Source organism: Brachypodium distachyon, chromosome 4, assembly GCF_000005505.3.
Source record: "Brachypodium distachyon strain Bd21 chromosome 4, Brachypodium_distachyon_v3.0, whole genome shotgun sequence".
NCBI classification, from domain to species: Eukaryota; Viridiplantae; Streptophyta; class Magnoliopsida; order Poales; family Poaceae; genus Brachypodium; species Brachypodium distachyon.
This window is the reverse complement of record NC_016134.3, coordinates 14,919,155-14,937,272: the sequence shown is the minus strand read 5'-3', so window position 1 is coordinate 14,937,272 and position 18,118 is coordinate 14,919,155. Positions and strand designations below refer to the sequence as shown.

Sequence of the window (18,118 nt, the reverse complement as noted above, 5' to 3'; positions counted from 1 at the left end):
TTGCTGCACATACTACCGCTGCCAAGGGTCGTTTTACACCACGGACAACGAGCATCACGTCTAATCCTAGTACGGCATCCGGGTCACGTCTAATCCTAGTACTGTTTCTAATGCCAAGAAGCCGGTGCAGCCCGCTGCTAGTTCTGCGTCGTCCTCTAATTCTACCGCTCGTAACAGGGATATAATTTGCCACACCTGCGGCGGACGAGGCCATATCCAGCGAGATTGCCCCAATAAGAGGATTATGCTTGTGAATGAAGAAACCAGTGAATATGAGTCGGTGATGAGGTTGATCCCGAATCTGTTTTTGAGGAAGATGAGGAGGATCCCCATGCTACTGTTTATGTTGATGCTACACATCTTCCAACCATTGTTTGTACGCCAAAAGTTTTAAGTGTGGTACCTAGCTTGGCCGAGGAGCAGCGTTGCAATTTGTTTCAAACCAAGGCTGTTGTGGGACACGACAAGGCGTGCAAGGTGATTATCGATGGAGGAAGTTGTCACAATCTAGCTAGTAAAGAGCTTTGCACGAAACTGAAGTTCAAGTATTTACCGCACCCCAATCCATACTATATTCAGTGGCTTAGTGATCACGGCGAGAGGAAGATTAGCCACATGGTGGGTGTTGAGTTTCAGATTGGACCATATAAGGACACCGTTGAGTGCGATGTGGTTCCAATGATCGCGTGTCATTTGCTGTTGGGACGCCCGTGGCAATCCGATAGAGATGTTCGTCACAATGGGAGAGCTAACACTTATAGTCTCCATTGGCATGGCAAGGAGGTGATATTGCGTCCGATGACAGCACAACAGATTGTTAATGAATCACGGCAGAAAGTTGAAGTAAATCGTGAGAATGAGCGTGAGAGATTAGATAGGCGAGCGACTCCACTTTCGGTGAGTGAGTGTCACAAGCCAAATTTGAGTGGTAAACAGAATGGTGAGGGAGAGAATTTCTTAGTAATGGTAGCCACCAAATCAGATTTGAGAGAGTTCAGTGAGGATCCTACTTTGGAGCCTTTTGTGCTTATGTGCAAAGGCGTCCTTCTTTCTACTAACGAGATAACCCCGCTGCCTATTAGTGTTTCTCATGGTTTTCAGAAATTCAGCGATGTGTTTCCGAATGAAGTCCCCGCTGGTTTGCCACCGATGAGAGGGATTGAGCATCAAATTGACTTGATGAGACGAAGGCAATTCAGAAACAAGTACAAGCGCTTCTCGACAAAGGTTATATTCGCGTAAGCTAAAGTCCTTGTGTTGTTCATGTTATTTTAGTGCCTAAGAAAGATGGTTTGGCGCATGTGTGTAGATTGTAGAGCGATTAATAACCTCACTATTCGATATCGTCATCCTATTCCGCGTTTAGAAGATATGTTAGACGACTTGAGTGGTGCTGCTATATTCTCTAAAATTGACTTGCGTAGTGGATACCATCAAATTAGGATGAAAGACGGGGATGAGTGGAAAACAGCCTTTAAAACTAAATTCGGTCTATATGAGTGGTTAGTCATGCCTTTTGGGTTAACTAATGCACCTAGTACTTTCATGCGTTTGACGAATCATGTTTTAAGGCATTTCATAGGCAAATTTTTGGTTGTGTATTTTGATGATATACTTATTTACATCCGCACCGAATCTGAACATGTTGATCATATTAGACAAGTCTTGCAAGTGTTGCGTGATGCTAAATTATTTGGTAACATGGAAAAGTGCACATTTTGCAAAGATATGGTCATTTTCTTGGGTTATGTTGTTTCTGCCCATGGGGTTGAGGTTGATGAATTTAAAATTGAAGCAATAAAAAATTGGCCTACTCCAGTCAATGTTAGTCAAGTTAGAAGTTTTCATGGCCTTGCTGGTTTTTATAGATGCTTTGTGAAAGATTTCAGTACCATTGCTGCCCCATTGAATGAATTAACTAAAAAGGGTGTTGGTTTTGTTTGGGGACCAGCCCAAGATAATGCTTTTGATGAATTGAAGAATCGTTTAACTTGTGCACCTTTGCTTGTTTTACCTAATTTTGCTAAACAATTTGAGATTTAGTGTGATGCTAGTGGAATAGATATTGGTGGTGTTTTGATGCAAGAGGGTCGTCCGATTGCATATTTTTGTGAAAAGTTGAATGGTGCACAATTGAACTATCTTGTTTATGACAAAGAATTATATGCTCTTGTTCGTGTTCTTGAGGTTTGGCAATATTATTTATGGCCTAAAGAGTTCATTATACATTCTGATCATGAGGCTTTAAAGTATTTGAAAGGTCAAGTTAAGTTGAACCGACAACATGCTATTTTTGGAAGACGCTTGGGGGAAGCTAGGAACGAAGTTGTTGTTCAGCACTACTTGTCATCCCCAAACCGATGGCCAAATGGAGGTGGTGAATCGCACATTTTCAATGTTGCTGCGATCAATGATCAAGAAGAACCTGCGTGCATGGGAGGAGTGTTTGCCGCATGTGGAATTTGCATATAACAAGGCGGTACATTCAACAATGCAGCTCTGTCCGTTTGAGGTGGCATATGGTTTCAAACCCATTACGCCACTTGATTTGCTGCCACTTCCAAGTCAAGAGCGTGCGAATATGGAGGCGTCCAAGCGTGCTGATTTTGTTCGGAACATACATGAGAAGACTAATGAAGCAATAGAGAAGAAGGGCAGGTACAATGCTGCACGTGTCAATACAAAGCGAAAAGAAGTGTTCTTTCAGCCCGACGAAAAGGATAGATTTCCTGAACAACGTAAGTCAAAGTTGCTGCCACGAGGAGATGGACCATACAAGGTACTTGCCAAGATCAATGATAATGCTTACAAGATAGATCTTCCAACCGATAAGTTTGGCGTGAGTAATTCGTTCAACGCTGCTGATTTGACGTCATATGATGGAGAAGACCTTGGAGCGTCGAGGTCGATGCCTTTTGAAGAGGGGGAGGATGATGAGGGCATCCCTAGTCCTTTGTCATCTTTGCCTAATGATGATCTTGCTGTTCAAGATAAACCCAATGATCTACACATTGGACCAATTACACGAGCACGTGCCAAGTTATTAGAACAACAGGTGAATTCACTCCTAACTGCACCTAATGTTTATATTGATGAGAATTTTATACTGCCTAAGTCTTTGTATCTTTGTGTAATCAGGTTTGAGGCTGAGGCAACAGTGAAGCGTGGAGGAGAGGAGGCCGCGTGCGAGGATCATCATGTGCTGTTATCCAACATCAAGATATGCGCGAGGGAGGAGAGGGAGGCAGGCACACCACAAATGAAGATGGAGGATATAAAACGCTAGAACAACAATTTGTGTGCAAGGGGCAGCCAACGACAAAAATGATCTGCCCACCACAAGTTGAGTACGAGTACGAGGCGCACCAGGACAGCCTACGACGAGCCCGACATGTCTAATTGCTGAATTGCTCCAAGTTAGACCATGGTTTAGCTTATTCAGAATCTTTTGTTGAATTGCTCCAAGCATTCATCTGAAAGTATATAATTCCTCTTTGTTTCGATCAGGAATTTTACCTACACCATATTCATTTCGATAGGGTGTTTTATCTACTGAAAGTTCGAGCGTAATCTGTCGTTCCGCTGGGAATTGGAAGATTGAGAAACCGCTTGTGGTCGGCGAACTACTGCGCAAGTGTGTGGTGGCGGCGACGGGTGAACACCCGGAAGATTTGTAGAATCATACAAGTTATCCACGTTACTCTCTGAGAAGATCGGGCCACCCCTTATCATAATATGTTGAAGACCTGTATAGTTATAAATATGCAACAACTACATTAACGGTCCCATCACTTGCAACACGCTTTATCTGGCTAGCAAGTAGTACTCCCCCGTCCACGTCACTTGTTTCTTACAAATTCACTCACTTATTTCCGACGAAGAGAGTACTATAGTGGGTCCAGGAGCAAGCATGTCTTACTCCCTAGATGAAATTTCCAAATACAATTTCAATTAGTACTTCAAGTAAAACTTTCCGTGCCAATTAATACAAATCACAGTATGATCCTACCTTCTTACTCCCTGTATTACAACGTGTATATGACAACGAACAACTCGTTTTGTATACCCAGTGGAACTGATAACCCTGGAATATCAACCTTAAGTTAATTAGCAAGAAAATAGAATTTTCAAAAAACGCAGGGCCTATTTGCTTGGAGGCCTGGCTAGACCCCTCCTCATATGCTGCCGGAGGAGCGTTCCGTCAAAGCCTTAGGACGGGAACAGAGAGGAAAAAATAGTGATCACATAGGACAAATGGTAGAGATTTTTTTAAAACTCATGTGCTCCTTTCGCCTCCTCCAACTTGGAATATGCGTTTGATAGAGAATATCAAGTGAATAGGGCCACAAAAGCGCTTGATGTACCAAGTGGACGATAACCCTGGAATATGAACCTTATTGATTTAATTAGCTAGAAAAAAATAGAACTTTTCCTAAAGCGCAGGGCCCTATTTGCTTGTAGGCCTGGCTAGACCCTTCCTCGTATGATGCCGGAGGAATGTTTAGTTAGAGTCTATATCCATTTTCTAAGGACAAAAATCATGATCTCAAAGGACAAAAGAGAGGAAAACTTAGTGTCTATTTTCATTTAGCCCCCTTCAACCTCAAATGCTATCTTATCCGTGTACAAGAAAATCCTCCCTCCCACCCTGTATGCTTTAAAGTGAATTCTCGGTCTGAACCTCGAGGGGCTTTATCATTTCCAAATGTGGATGGTTTCTTGATGCATTTCAAGCCTAGAATTCCAATATAGAGTTTTCTACTGAAAAAATTGCTTCATCGTTGTTCATAGGTTCTCTAAACTTCTATCCCATCCTGGAGATTTGATCTTACATTGGTAACTAGAGCACATACAAACTTTGGCATTGCACACAGTGACTATGCGCGCATACCCATCTACATGTCCGATTATTGGATATATGACCTCCAATACTATGTTGAATATTTATGTAGGCTTATCAATATGCAACAACCATGTAGACTGGCCATCACGTCTCTCTCACTTGTCGCACATGCATCAAGGTTCATCTTGCAAGGAGAGTGTGTGTGTCTTACTTTTTCCTGAGGGAAAAGCATTACGTCGTTCCCGGCAGCTAGACCGCCTTCCTTTCTAACTTATCCCGGCAGTTGGAGTGCCTCCCAATACATTTGCCGGCAGTTTAGATTTCCTGGCAGTTAAATTGCCTCCTTAAGCCGAATGTAGCCGGCAGATTTGGGCCACCAATTTTGGTCCATCGTGTAGTGCTAGTGCAATTTTATAAATAAAAAGTAATATACATACAAAGAATGGATGAGATCCAAATGTTGCCGTACGAGCGAGGAAAACACGCATTTCGAATCGAGGGAGAAAAATTCTGTGAGGGCTCGGGGTAGATTTTTTGTTTTACATGTGCCCATGTGACAATAGAACACTAAGTAATAGAAAAATATCAGGAAAACCAATGTTTTGGTGAAAAGCTACCCCGCAGACGCCACGAGGCCCGCAGGAGGGGGCGATGCCTCAAATCACACGATGGATGGTCTAGAGAACTTGAAATCTTGGATGATGTCATCAAATGGGTACATAGAGATGGTGTTAAGAGGAAAACACAATCCAAGCATCTGAGGTTGCATTTCCTTCACAAACTAGACTAACCCGCACGAACGTTCCGGACTTAGGGGGGAAAAGTCGCAATTCGGACGGACGGAGCAGAATCTTTTGAGGACTTGGGTAGCTTTTTGGTTTTTCATGTCCCCATGTGCTAGTACAACACAAAGGTATAGAGTACAGTGACTTGAGAACACAAGTTTTGGTGAAAAGCTAGCCCGGAGACGCCACGAGGCCTGCAGAAGAGGGCGATGCCTGAAATCACACGACGAATGATCCAGAGAACTTGAAATCTTGGATGATGTCATCACATGGGTTCATAAAGATGGTGTTAAGAGGAAAACACGATCCAAGTATCTGAGGTTGCACTTCCTTCACAAACTAAACTAACCCGCGCGAAAGTTCTGGACTTAGGGGGGAGAAGTCGCAATTCGGACGGACGCAGCAGAATTCTTTAAGAAATTGGGTAGATTTTTGGTTTTTCATGTTCAAATGTCCTAATAGAACAAAAAGAAAGTCTAAAGTGACAGGAAAGCCCCAGTGTTTAGTGAATAATTAAAGTAAAAACTAGGAAAAAAATGGAAAAATTCTTTGCCGGCGGCTTTTTGTCGGGCCACCGGCAAAGCGCGCTTAAACCCCTCCCCCTCTTTTTCTCTCTCTCTCTCTCTCCCGCGCCCGACAGCCGCCGCCGCCGCCCCCACCCCTCGCCCCCCGGCAGGATCAGCCTCCTCCAAGGCCAGATACGGCCTCCCCCTCCCTCTCCCCGCCGGCCCCGCCTCTCTCCTCGCACCCCCCCCCCGCCGCACCCGACTCCCCCCCCCTCTCCCCGCCGGCCTCGCCTCCCCCCCCACCGGCCCCCGCCTCCCCGGCACCCCGCCCCACCCCGCCACCTCCCCTCCTCTCCTCCTGCCACCCCCCCACCCCGCCCCCCCCCCCCGCCTCCCTCCTTCCTCCCCCACCGCCGGCCTCCCCTCCTCCCCTCTCCTCCCCCTGCCGGCCTGCCTCCCCTCTCCGCACAAGCGGCCACCTTTCCCCCTCTGGTGAGCATTTTTTTTTTTGCATATCAAATGTACAATTATATGGTAGCCTGTAGTTAGCTTAATTATAGTAGCTTAATTTGTATGCTAGCTTGTAGTTAGCTTAATTGTTTGCATATAGTAGCTTAATTTATATGCTAGCTTGTAGTTAGCTTAATTATAGTAGCTTAATTTGTATGCACATACTAGCTTAATTTATATGCATATAGTAGCTTTATTTATATGCATATAGTAGCTTAATTTGTATGCATATAGTAGCTTACTTTGTACTAGGTTATGATAGTGAGTATTTGGATATGCTAGCTTGTACTTAGGTAAAAATGTTGGTGATTGTTTGATTGTTGTATAACTATATGCTTATAAAATGTTCATGCTCATGTAGGAGAGGCACTAATTTATTGGTGACATCGACCTTGACTACTTCGTCTCCGGTTTAGCTTGGTGAGCATCTCCCTCTATCTCGCCTTCTCCTTTTGCTTTGTCCTGGCCATCGAGCCGATGACACTTGTAGTTTAAATGTCAAAGTCGCGTAACCCTATGCGTCTCCCGTCCGAAAGGGTTACATATATAGATATGCAAGTCTTTGCATATCTATAAGCGTAACTCTTTCGGATTGTCCACGTTTTTTGGACAGCCCGAGGGTGTGTAGATTGGGTTCGTTTCCGTGCTCTAGTCCGGTCCGAGACATGATTTCGGCAGCATCTCCCCGTTGTTCTCCGGATGCACATTCTCTTGGCTTGTTGTCGAGACGTGTATTTGGAGAACAGTGGGGAGGTGCTGCCGAAATTTCGTCTCGGACCGGACTAGAGCACGGAAACGGCCCAATCTACACACCGTCGGGTGGGACCTATCCTTACCTATTAGTGGAATAGTTCAGCACATGCCCTTTTCAGTGAACAAATAAAATATGTCACGTAATTAATTTAACGAAACTAATTACTTGTGTTGCTAGTTGCGTTATTAAACCGTGTATCCCTTTGTGTCATGTGGTATCCCAAAATAGCAGAGAATGGCTGATCGTCGGTGGATGTACAGGGGCCGCCGTAGTCGGACAGACCGGGATGATGATTGTATGTAAAACACGGCAGATTTCTTGGAGGTTGCATTTGCTAGAGGAGAAGAGCGTGCTTGGTGCCCTTGCGGTCGTTGCAATAACAAGACACGACGCACAAAGGATGAGATGGGCAATCACTTGCTGCTGTACGGGTACATGCCAAACTATACCCGATGGGGCTACCATAGTGAGCAAGAGGATAGAGGAAGAGAGGAGGTCGTGCGAAGGCGCACGGACGACTATGATACGGGGTTCCAGGACATGCTAGATGACTTGGAGGAAACACGCGTTCCAACGGAGGAAGAACCGGAGGCAACCTCTAAGGCCTATCTTGATATGCTGGCGGAGGCAAGCACATATCTGCATGCTCACACAAAGGTCAATAAGTTGGATGCCGTTGCTAGAATAATGGCTGTGAAGACCCAGTTCAACTTGAGCAGAGAATGGTTTGATGTGATGATGACAATTATCGGTAGTCTCCTCCCAAAAGGCCACCTTTTGCCTAAAAGCATGTACGAGGCGAACAAAATGCTTAGTGTACTTAAGTTGCTGGCTCAGTGCCTACATTCATGTAAAAAGGATGCACGGTGTTTGACAGAGAATACGCGGATGCCAAGCATTGTCCCAAGTGCAATTTCTCTAGGTATGTCTCGAGGTAGACCACGGAAGGGTCTGGTGCAGTCGAAAATACCCCATAAAGTTCTTAGGATGCTTCCATTCTCAGAAAGATTTTGCCGGATGATGCTATTCGACGTGTCTGGCAAAGCTGTGACGCATCACAAACTGGGGAAGAAATACAAATACGACAAGGATCATAGGCCGATGTTGACACATCCGTCGGATGGCGAAGCATGGAAGGATTTTGATCGGAAGTATCTGGAGAAAGCCGCGGAGCCTCGGAATGTTTGAGTTGCCATCGCAACTGATGGGTTCAATCCATTTGGCATGACGAGTGCCCCATACAGCTGCTCGCCAGTGTTTGTTATTCCGCTCAATCTCCCTCCCGGAATAATAATGCAACGGAAGTACATGTCCTTGGTGCTGATAATTCCAGGCCAGAATATCCAGGGAAGAACATTAATGTGTATATGCGGCCCCTGAAGGAGGAGTTGAAAAGAGGTTGGGAGGAAGGGATCATGGTGTACGACAAAGCTACCAAGACAAACTTTAGGATGCATATCTGGTTCAGTTCTCCATTCATGACCACCTGGGGGGATCTATACTATCCGGCAAAGGCTTGCAGGGGAAGTTCATGTCCCACATTGCGGGACTGATCTGGAGTTCTATCGGCTCGCTCATGGTCACAAGTATTGTTGCTTCGATTTGCACAGGCGATTCTTCCCGCCTAACCATCCGTTCAGACAAGACAAGAAGAACTTCAGGAAATGTGTGGTCGTCGAAGAGGGGCCACCCCGTTATCGCACCGGTTCTGAGCTTCTTGCTGAGCTGGATGCTCTTGTGCCTGACCAGACACAACCTGACAAGTTCCTGGGGTTTGGTGATACACACAACTGGACTCACAAGTCATGCTTCTGGGAACTCCCCTACTTCAAAGACATTCTTCTTCCACATTGTATTGATGTGATGCACACCGAAAAGAATGTCCCTGAAGCCCTTTTCAACACAATTCTCAACATTATTGACAAGACGAAAGATAATCCGAAGGCTAGAAAAGATGAAGAAGAACTTTGCGATAGACCACAACTAAGCATTAAAAAGGTGCCAGGCAGGTCAGACATTAGGCCAAAGGCCTCGTTCGCTCTCAACAGGGACCAAAAGATGGAAGTACTCCTGTGGGCTAACGCTTGCAGGTAAAGTAAAATAAAGTGCATTTCCTTGCTTAATAAGGTCTAACTCTTAACTTCTTCGTGTTTGGGCTTGTACTTGTTCATTTAGGTTCCTCCGCACTGGTGCATCTCGCACTTAACTGCCTAGAAGGCGCTGGAGGACTCGTGGTGCAGGCCGGAGTACGTGGAGACTCACGGGCTCCTTAGGGAGAGGAGGTTGGCCAACCCAAGCGGACTGCACCATCAAGGGAGCGTGAATCTGCAGGGCTACATCAACAACTATGTATGTGTTTTTCTCCCAAAAAGATCTTCATGTGCGAGCCTCACCCCTAACTATCTTGTTGTTGCTTGTTGTTTTAGGCGAAGGCTCATCCGGATAAAGAACGTCTCACCAGTTTCACGGCCGTTGACTGCGCCCTCAGGGGAAAGGCGAGCATCGTGTCGGAGTACAGTGCGAACGCCCCGCCCGAAGCCTACGCCACCCTGGCTGACCATGCCAAGGTCACAGGCTACGCGGAGGTGTTTGAGGAGGTGCACGGCCCCGGGGCTGATCCTAGCCAGCACGACCTGGATGTGGAAGTGGTCGTGAGGGCGGGAGGAGGCAAGAAGCACAGTAGGCTGGTCTTACGGAACCATTGATCCAAGCACCATTCCCAGCCTACCTCACTTGAAGGCTACTTCCACGAGCTCGAGTGCTAGTATACGCAGTCGTCCAGGTGCACGGCAGTTCTCACAGCAGGTTAGTTGTTCTTCATTCACCATCTCGTGTCTTTTCGCATTTCATTGTAACGACAATGAACTTGTAATGGCATTGCAGGAGGTGGAGGGTATGGTGGCGGCTCAGGTGCAGGCTCAGATGCGGGCTCAGGTGGCGGCTTAGGTCCAGGCTCAGATGCAGGCTCAGATGGCTCAGATGCAGGCCGCACTGAGGGCTCAGTACGACCACCTTTGTATTAGTTTAGCGCACATAATAGCCAAGAAAGCGTGGTATTAGTTCCGTAACTGCAACTCTTTGTCTTTTCAATATGCAGCCGTACCTCGCCGCCACCTCTCAAGAGCCGCCTACAGCAGCACCGTCGTTCGACTTGGCGTTTGTCAATCTCCAGATTGAGCATGCTCCACAGCCTTCTCCACAGACTCCGGTGAGTTCACTGGAAACATTTCAATCTCCATTCATGACTTTTCTTGCTTTCGTTGAGGGTTGAGGTCAATGCCTAATCATCTGTGCAACATCATCAATCCCGCCGTGGTTCGAACGACCCTTCTTCACACGCAAGCCTTGCTGGAGGCAACCCTCTTGGCCAGTCACCTGCTCCTAGGCACTGACTCGGGTAAGTTGTCACAAACTTGTCTCATCTCGAGGTCCGTTGTTTTGAAAACTTACTTTCTTGTCTCCACACGTAGAACTGCACAACGTACCATCACATAATGACATAGATCCTATTTTAGAGCCAAGAGGGCTCACTTGGCTCCAAAATGGTGCCTTGGTGGCATTTTTGGGCACTTGGCTCATTTGGCTCCAAATTGGTGCCCTGGTGGCAAAATGGTGCCTTGGTGGCATTTTGGAGCCAAATGAGCCAAATATGGCTCATTTGTACCACCAGGCCACCATTTTGGAGCCGAAAGAGCCATATGCCATATTAGCTCCACAATGGTGCCTTGGTGACATTTTGGAGCCAAATGACCCAAAAATGGCACCAAGGCACCATTTGGAGCCAAATGAGCCATGTTGGCTCCAAAATGGAGCCATGGTGGTATAATGGAGTGAAATGGCTCGTTTTGTAGCCAAAATGGTGCCTTGGTGGCATTTTTGTGCCATTTGGCACATTTATGCGACCAAAACACCATCTTGGATCCAAATGAGCCATATTCGCTCCAAAATAGTGCCATCGTGCCATTTTAGAGCATTTAGGGGTCATTTGGCTTCAAAATGGTGCCTTGGTGGCATTTTTGGAGCCAAATGAGCCATATTTGCTCAAAAATGATTCCATGGTGGCATAATGTAGCCAAATGGCTCGTTTTCGAGCCAAGATGGTGCATTGGTGGCATTTTTTGGCCATTTGGCTCATTTATGCGACCATGGCAGCATCTTGGAGTCAAATGAGCCATAATGGCTCCAAAATGGTGCCTTGGAGCCATTTATGGCTCATTTGGCTTCAAAATGGTGCCTTGGTGGCATTTCTGGGCCATTTGGCTCATTTATGTGACCATTGCACCATTTTTGAGCCAAATGGCTAAGTTCCGCTTCAAATACTACAATTGTCACTTCAATGTCTTTATTTATATCTAATTATGATATTCCAACTTCATTTCATAGGTTTCTACTGGTGCAATGGGTGGTGAATGTTGAAGGTGCTGAGTCACCTTCTTGTCATGTATGAACACTAACTTGTAATATGTTGCTACCATGTGATGAACACTTGTAATACTTTTGTTGTGAGATATGTGATGTTTTCGGACTTTCATGAGATGTTTATATGCTTGTGATGTGAATGCGTCTATGCTTTTGTGTGGATGTATTGCTGTGATGTGGATGAATATATATCTGTATATATGTGCTGTGAAAATATTTCAAATTGCTGCGATAAAAAATAAAAAATAAAATACCCTTTGCCGGCGGCCACAGTTCTGGCCGCCGGCAAAGGCTGAGTGCGGGCACGCACCAGATCGTGCCGCTTGTCCACCCTTTGCCAGCGGCATTTTAGCTGGCCGCCGGCAAAGACCGACAGGTGGGCCACGATCTGGCACGCGTGCCCGGCTCACGGCGTGCCACGTGTCGCGCCTTTGCCGGCGGCCAGGTAAAGGCTGCCGGCAAACGCCGACAGGGGGGCCACACGGTGGCACGCGTGGCCGGCTCACGGCGTGCCACGTGCCCACCCTTTGCCGGTGGCTTTTTCTCTGGCCGCTGGCTAAGGCCTGACATGTGGGCCCAGCCCTTAACGGCACCGCCGGCCGTGATCTCCTTTTCTTTGCTAGTGGCCGTCGTTTCGGCCGCCGGCAAAGAATCCTTTACCGGTGGATCTCCGTGCCAACGGGCTTTGCCGGCAGCCCCGAAAAAAAGCCGCCAGCAAAGGTGACTTTGCCGGTGGCCCTTGGCCTCCGGCAAGGATGGTTTCTCCCGTAGTGTCTCCATAATTATGGTCATCTAATATATGATGTATATATTTGCTTATATCACAGTGATACTTTTTTGTGGCTGTGGTTATATTTTTCATGCTAATGCTGTTTTTTTTCATATTAGCAAAAAAATTGGTCAGTTTGAACTCTTTTTTTATATAGCAGCACCTTAGTTGATACATATTTTTCATACTTTTTATTGTTATCATACTTACAGTACTTTATATGTTTGTGACTGCTGGTACAACAGTATTTGTTCTTTCGGTTATCGCTTGGCCTCTAGTGATCAAGTGGTATCTTTAGAGAGGTGATTGCAGCAAGCAACTGAAAGCTGCTAGCTGTACCGTGGACGAGCCTTCTCAATATCTACCTGCCACGAATTGCCGATTGCATCTTTTTTTTTAGGGAACCGATGGCCTCTAGTGATCATGTAAAATTAAGGGCTGGATTTATTAGTGCTCCAGCTCTCTATTTTGGAGTACAAGGTACCGTAAAATTACCAAAATTGCAGTGCTAACGATGGAAGGGAACGACAGTGTAGCAAATATGCATACTTTTAGTCCGGAGTACTTATACTCCTTCCGTCAACGAAAGATGTCTCAAATTTGTCAAAATTTGAATATATCTAGACATGACTTAGTGCATAGATGCATTCAAATTTAGTCAAAGTTGAGACATCCTTTTTTGGACGTAGGAAGGATTATTGGCTCTCAAGTGCTGTCAAGTGAGATTCTGGGAGGATTATTGGCTCGATGGTCGTCCTCTCGAGAGCAATATCCATCCTTATATCTCATTGCTCGTAATATGTGTGATACATTGGCTCAGGCTCTCGCTTCTTTCCCTCCCAATATGTCTTTCAGGCGAAGCCTTGTCGGATCAAAATTGGTGGCCTGGACAAAGCTTCTGACTCGCCTTATCAACGTCATTCTTTCTCCTAGGAGAGACATATTTATTTGGAATCTCCATCCCAGTGGAATGTTCTCGGTTAAATCAATGTACCCGGCTTTGGTACATTGTGACATCCCGAATTTCAACAAAGGGTTATGGAATCTAAAGATTCCTCTAAAGATTAAAAAAATTCTTTGGTTCCTGCGGCAGGGCATCACTTTAACTAAAGACAACTTGTTAAAACTCAATTGGAATGGGAGCTCAAAGTGTTATTTCTGTCATGAAGATGAGAATATAACACACCTTTTTTTCTGGTGTCGTGTCTCCCGTTCTGTGTGGCTAATAGTCCAAATAGTTTCTAATCTTTTTTCACCTCGCGATGCCCCTCATGTGTTTGGGTCATGGTTACGGGGGGTTAATAAAAGGTTGAAGGCGCTTCTTATGGTTGGAGCTGCCGCTTTATGTTGGCAATTTGGCTATGCAGAAATGATATTGCGTTTAATAGAAAGTACTTAACTTCTCCTTTGCAGGTCTTATATTCTTGCACTTTTTGGTTCCGTACTTGGTCTATCCTCCTCAAGCCGGAGGATCGTCAGCTGGCTTTGATGGCGTGCAACAAGTTGGAGCAAGTGGCCAGAGACTTTTTTACCCACAATGGGTGGCGGTTTAGCCTGCGGATTGAGTCTGCATAGAGATGTTACTTTTCTTTCGATGTAATAATTTATTTTTGTCTCGTACTTGGTTGGCTGTGTGCGTTTTCAGACAGAGGCCAGGGGTGTGATACTATGTGTATTGATCGATATGAAGTTGAGATCAATAAAAGCTTCCATTTAAAAAAAAAAATCTAATTCTTGGCAACAAAGGAATGTAATCAGCACAAAGATGAACACCACAGCCACCCACTAATTAAGTGAGCTAATATAAATAAGTGTATGCCTCTTAGTTGATTTGTTTGCAAATTTTGCTCGGTGAGTAATACTCCCTCCGTCCCATATTAAATGACTTTCTAGTACATATATCTAGACGCGTTTTAGACATAGATACATCCATATTTGGATAAATTCGAGTTATTTAATATGGGACGGAAGGAGTACATGCTTTATGCCGTTCCAACGCCACGACCACTCGCTAGATAAACCTTGACATAATGAGGTGATGCGAGCCACGTGGACGTGGCCACTTAATATGGTTGTTCCCGAATTCAAGTTTTTTTTACATGTTTTGAGGTAGGCATATATATATCTACAGAGATATGCCTACAATTATAGATGATAAGAATCCTTCTAGACAAAAACGAAAAACTTGCAGAGGAATGCTGCGAGCCAAATTTACTCAACAGAGTTGTGTCTACAAAAAAACTTTGGAGTGCCATATGCCCATATATAGGCTTGAGATGCGTCAGGAATTTGCCTAAATCAGTGTGATTTGACAATTCGTGAAACCCAACATCCGACCCTGCTCACTCTCCCACATGGAGCAAGTAAACCAAAGGAAACGGTGCGACCGACAAAGGGGCAGCTGCGATGCTGTGCACCTAGCCAAGGGAAGCGGATACTCAGGCAAGAATGACAAGGAATCTACGTAGATGCTACAAGATCACGGCCGTTGGCACTAGGGTCACACGACTTGCTTTCTCGGGTGCCTGCGCATTTTGCCATCAGCCCATCAGTACTAGTCCGTAGTTTAAATTAAGGAGTCAACAGACGGGCTGCATCGTAGACAAGAACTGCGGCTTTGTTCAGTTTCACGGGGAGACCTGGGGACCTGTTCAAGTGAGAATTCAAGCTTTTTCGTTCTGTGCCTACTGCAGCCATGAAGCTTCTTCCGGCTGTGCCCGGGCTCATCCTCCGCCTTCCTCTTTGTTCTAAATGCCAATGGTGTGAAGGCTGGAGGCACCCCTGCCGCAGCCGGCCGTCACATTAAGTGGTCAAGCAAGAGCTTTGTCTTCCCATCACTTTACAGCTAATCATCTGCTCTACACGAACATGGAAGAGCTCCTCCCACGTACCACATTTGAAATTTTCAAAACCACCAAAGTTTAGCAAAAATATGTTATCTCATTAGATTTACAAATAATGAATACGAAGTAAATAGAAGGTCCAGAACTATGCTGGAACAGTGGCTGCTTGCGTTGGAGTTGTGATTTAGGACTCCTCTCAAGTTACCAGCCAAATGAAAAGGAGGATTCTTTCAGTCTTTGACTCATTTCAATTGCACTTTCACAAAAGGATCACCACAATCATATGATAGAATTTGCTAAAGCATTCAGAAGTTTGCACGTAGGGTCCTCATCTTGAGACTCAATACATAGGGAACACATCGTGGTACGTAAAATCCCTTATTCTTTGTGCCATCAATTACCACAGCCATAATATTCTTTACAACTTGACATTTCTGCCTAGAACGTGTGCAAAGTAAGAAATATCAAAATATTCTTAAGCCACTGTAACATTCTAACCTACATGCAGCCAAGCCAGCAATGTGCAGATTTTGATACAATCCAGAAGCTTACATTCAATTAAAGTTTATTGTACATGGGACTCACTGTGCTCCACACAGAACTCAACCATAGGTTTAGTGATTTTTTCAGGAATACAAAGATCTTATCTATAGTATTTACAACTTTACATGCTGTACTTTTTCTCTAAGTACCTAAATACTCTGTATCCTCCAATAGCTGTTTTTAGAAAATGCAGTTTTCCTATACCCATATCCAATACCTGTATCCCCATGCTGTGCAACTTAGGTGACAGATATCTCCAGTATAAAGCAATTCTAGCAAGATTAAATCATGTAGAAGTAAGAACTTCATCTGTAAAATCAGTAGCCTACACTAATCTTGTTACTTTACTACTGGGTCCTTTTAATGAGTTTCTTTCTCGTCTTGTAGATCTGCGGTACATTTTGTTTTAGCATGTTTACTAATTAGGGACCTCCATTATTCTCCGCAAAGAAAAAGTATCAATACTATGAAACAAATAGCTTGATTTGGCTATTGTTGTATCTTTTCTGCAATAGAACAGTAACCTGCTAAGGGACAAGTAGCATTATTGGCAACCTTGATTTTCTGGGCTCCTAAGTTTTGTGTACATTATCGACAAAGCTTCCCATGAGTAACAAATTGAAAATCCAAGTTTAACTTCAGATCATCAGGAATTTTCTTGTTCAGATGAATGCATGCCTTCTCCCTGGTTGCTGTTGAAGGAACCCAACCAACAGCCTTTGTAATGCGGAGCACCTACAGCAGAAATATGTGTTATCGCACATACTTGGTGCACATTAAACTAACGCCCAGAGGTATCACGTACATGAGTATCTGCAGGAAAATCATCATTTTGAAGATAGAACATCAGTAGTTCAGCACATATGCCATCGGTCATAACATGCATAATCAGAAAAATGGCATCAGTCAGATGTTTGATTACTGCAGCCTCACACGATCAGAAAAATCAAACAACTGCAATAATGGAACAAAACAAGTAATTAAATAGCACTAACAGAAAGTTGGATCATCAACATGCACAAATAGGACCCTTTTGCATTTGTTTTGAACTTTTGATTGAACAAGGCTGCTGGCGTTTCATTCTGGACCACAAACTATAAATGCTTAAATTGAAGGACCCGCAGAGGTTGTAACTAATTTCAGTTATGAAGAAAAGGATAGGAACCATTGTACTCGACCTATAAAAACATGGAAGAAGTTCCATGCCTCCATCACATCGCTGAAAAATCCCTAAATCACTAGTTAGGGTCATCCATTCATTGGAAGCTAAAATTGGTAGTTGGTGGCTATTGCCGCCTAAGCTCAAACAAATTTAAAATAAAACAAATCTGTTCCATCAAGGCCCATGACTTACTCGTTATTAACATGCAACGATTTCAATCGCAAGATGAGGCAGGATAACTTGAGTTTTATTATACTTCACGGCACCGAAATTACACCGTGGCATATTCGCAGTCTTCAGTTAAAAGCTTGAGTTCACATTAGTAAGTACTACTAAAGTAGACAGGACGAACCCAATGCATAAACTTAAACTGCATTGCCTTTGGTCGTTGTCGGTGACTAAGTATTCTCATCTAAACTACTTACTCGCTAGCGTTCGTTCTCCTTTACAACAAATAGATAGTTTCAATTGCGTTTAACCTCACAAACCTCAAACAAAAAGAACATAAACTTCCTGCAATGAAAATATGAAGCAGCAAGAAAGGGATTAGAGATGTAACTCACCATCTTCGGTCCAATCTCTTTCAAATGCGAGAGTTCCCTCTTCACCTCATCAACCACCTCATCAACGGATAGCTCCTGCAGGTACTCAAGGGAAATCGCACCGTGGAGGCCGGAAGTTTCCGCTTGGGCTTCAGGGTCATCTTGCCGGTTGCCCGTGGAGGCGGCGGTCGGCGGCGACGCGAATGGGGGGAAGGCGACGTTACAGTAGTCGGGCCGACCCTGGGCTTAAGTTTTACCCCGGTAAATATGAGTCCGGAACGTCGTAGTCAGGATCTGCCCGCAAGCGACGGGCTCTGGGGGAGCGGCGGCCGGCGGTGGATGATCCGGCGGCGGTGAGGGAAGCGAGCGGCGACCGCCGGCAGGAAACGATTCCCGGGAGCGGCGCCCTTGGACGCGAAGGAGGGGAGGCTGGTGGCGACGG

The 18,118-nt window shown here is 45.1% G+C and overlaps 1 long non-coding RNA gene across 1 annotated transcript; it reads right to left on the bottom strand.

Moving 5' to 3' along the window:
• Positions 1-16,516: 16,516 nt before the first annotated feature.
• Positions 16,517-18,118, bottom strand: LOC112268835. Its single transcript, XR_002960327.1, has 3 exons — positions 17,698-18,118; positions 16,778-16,785; positions 16,517-16,707 (listed from the first exon to the last, which is right to left on the bottom strand). It is a non-coding gene; the product is annotated as an uncharacterized LOC112268835 (long non-coding RNA).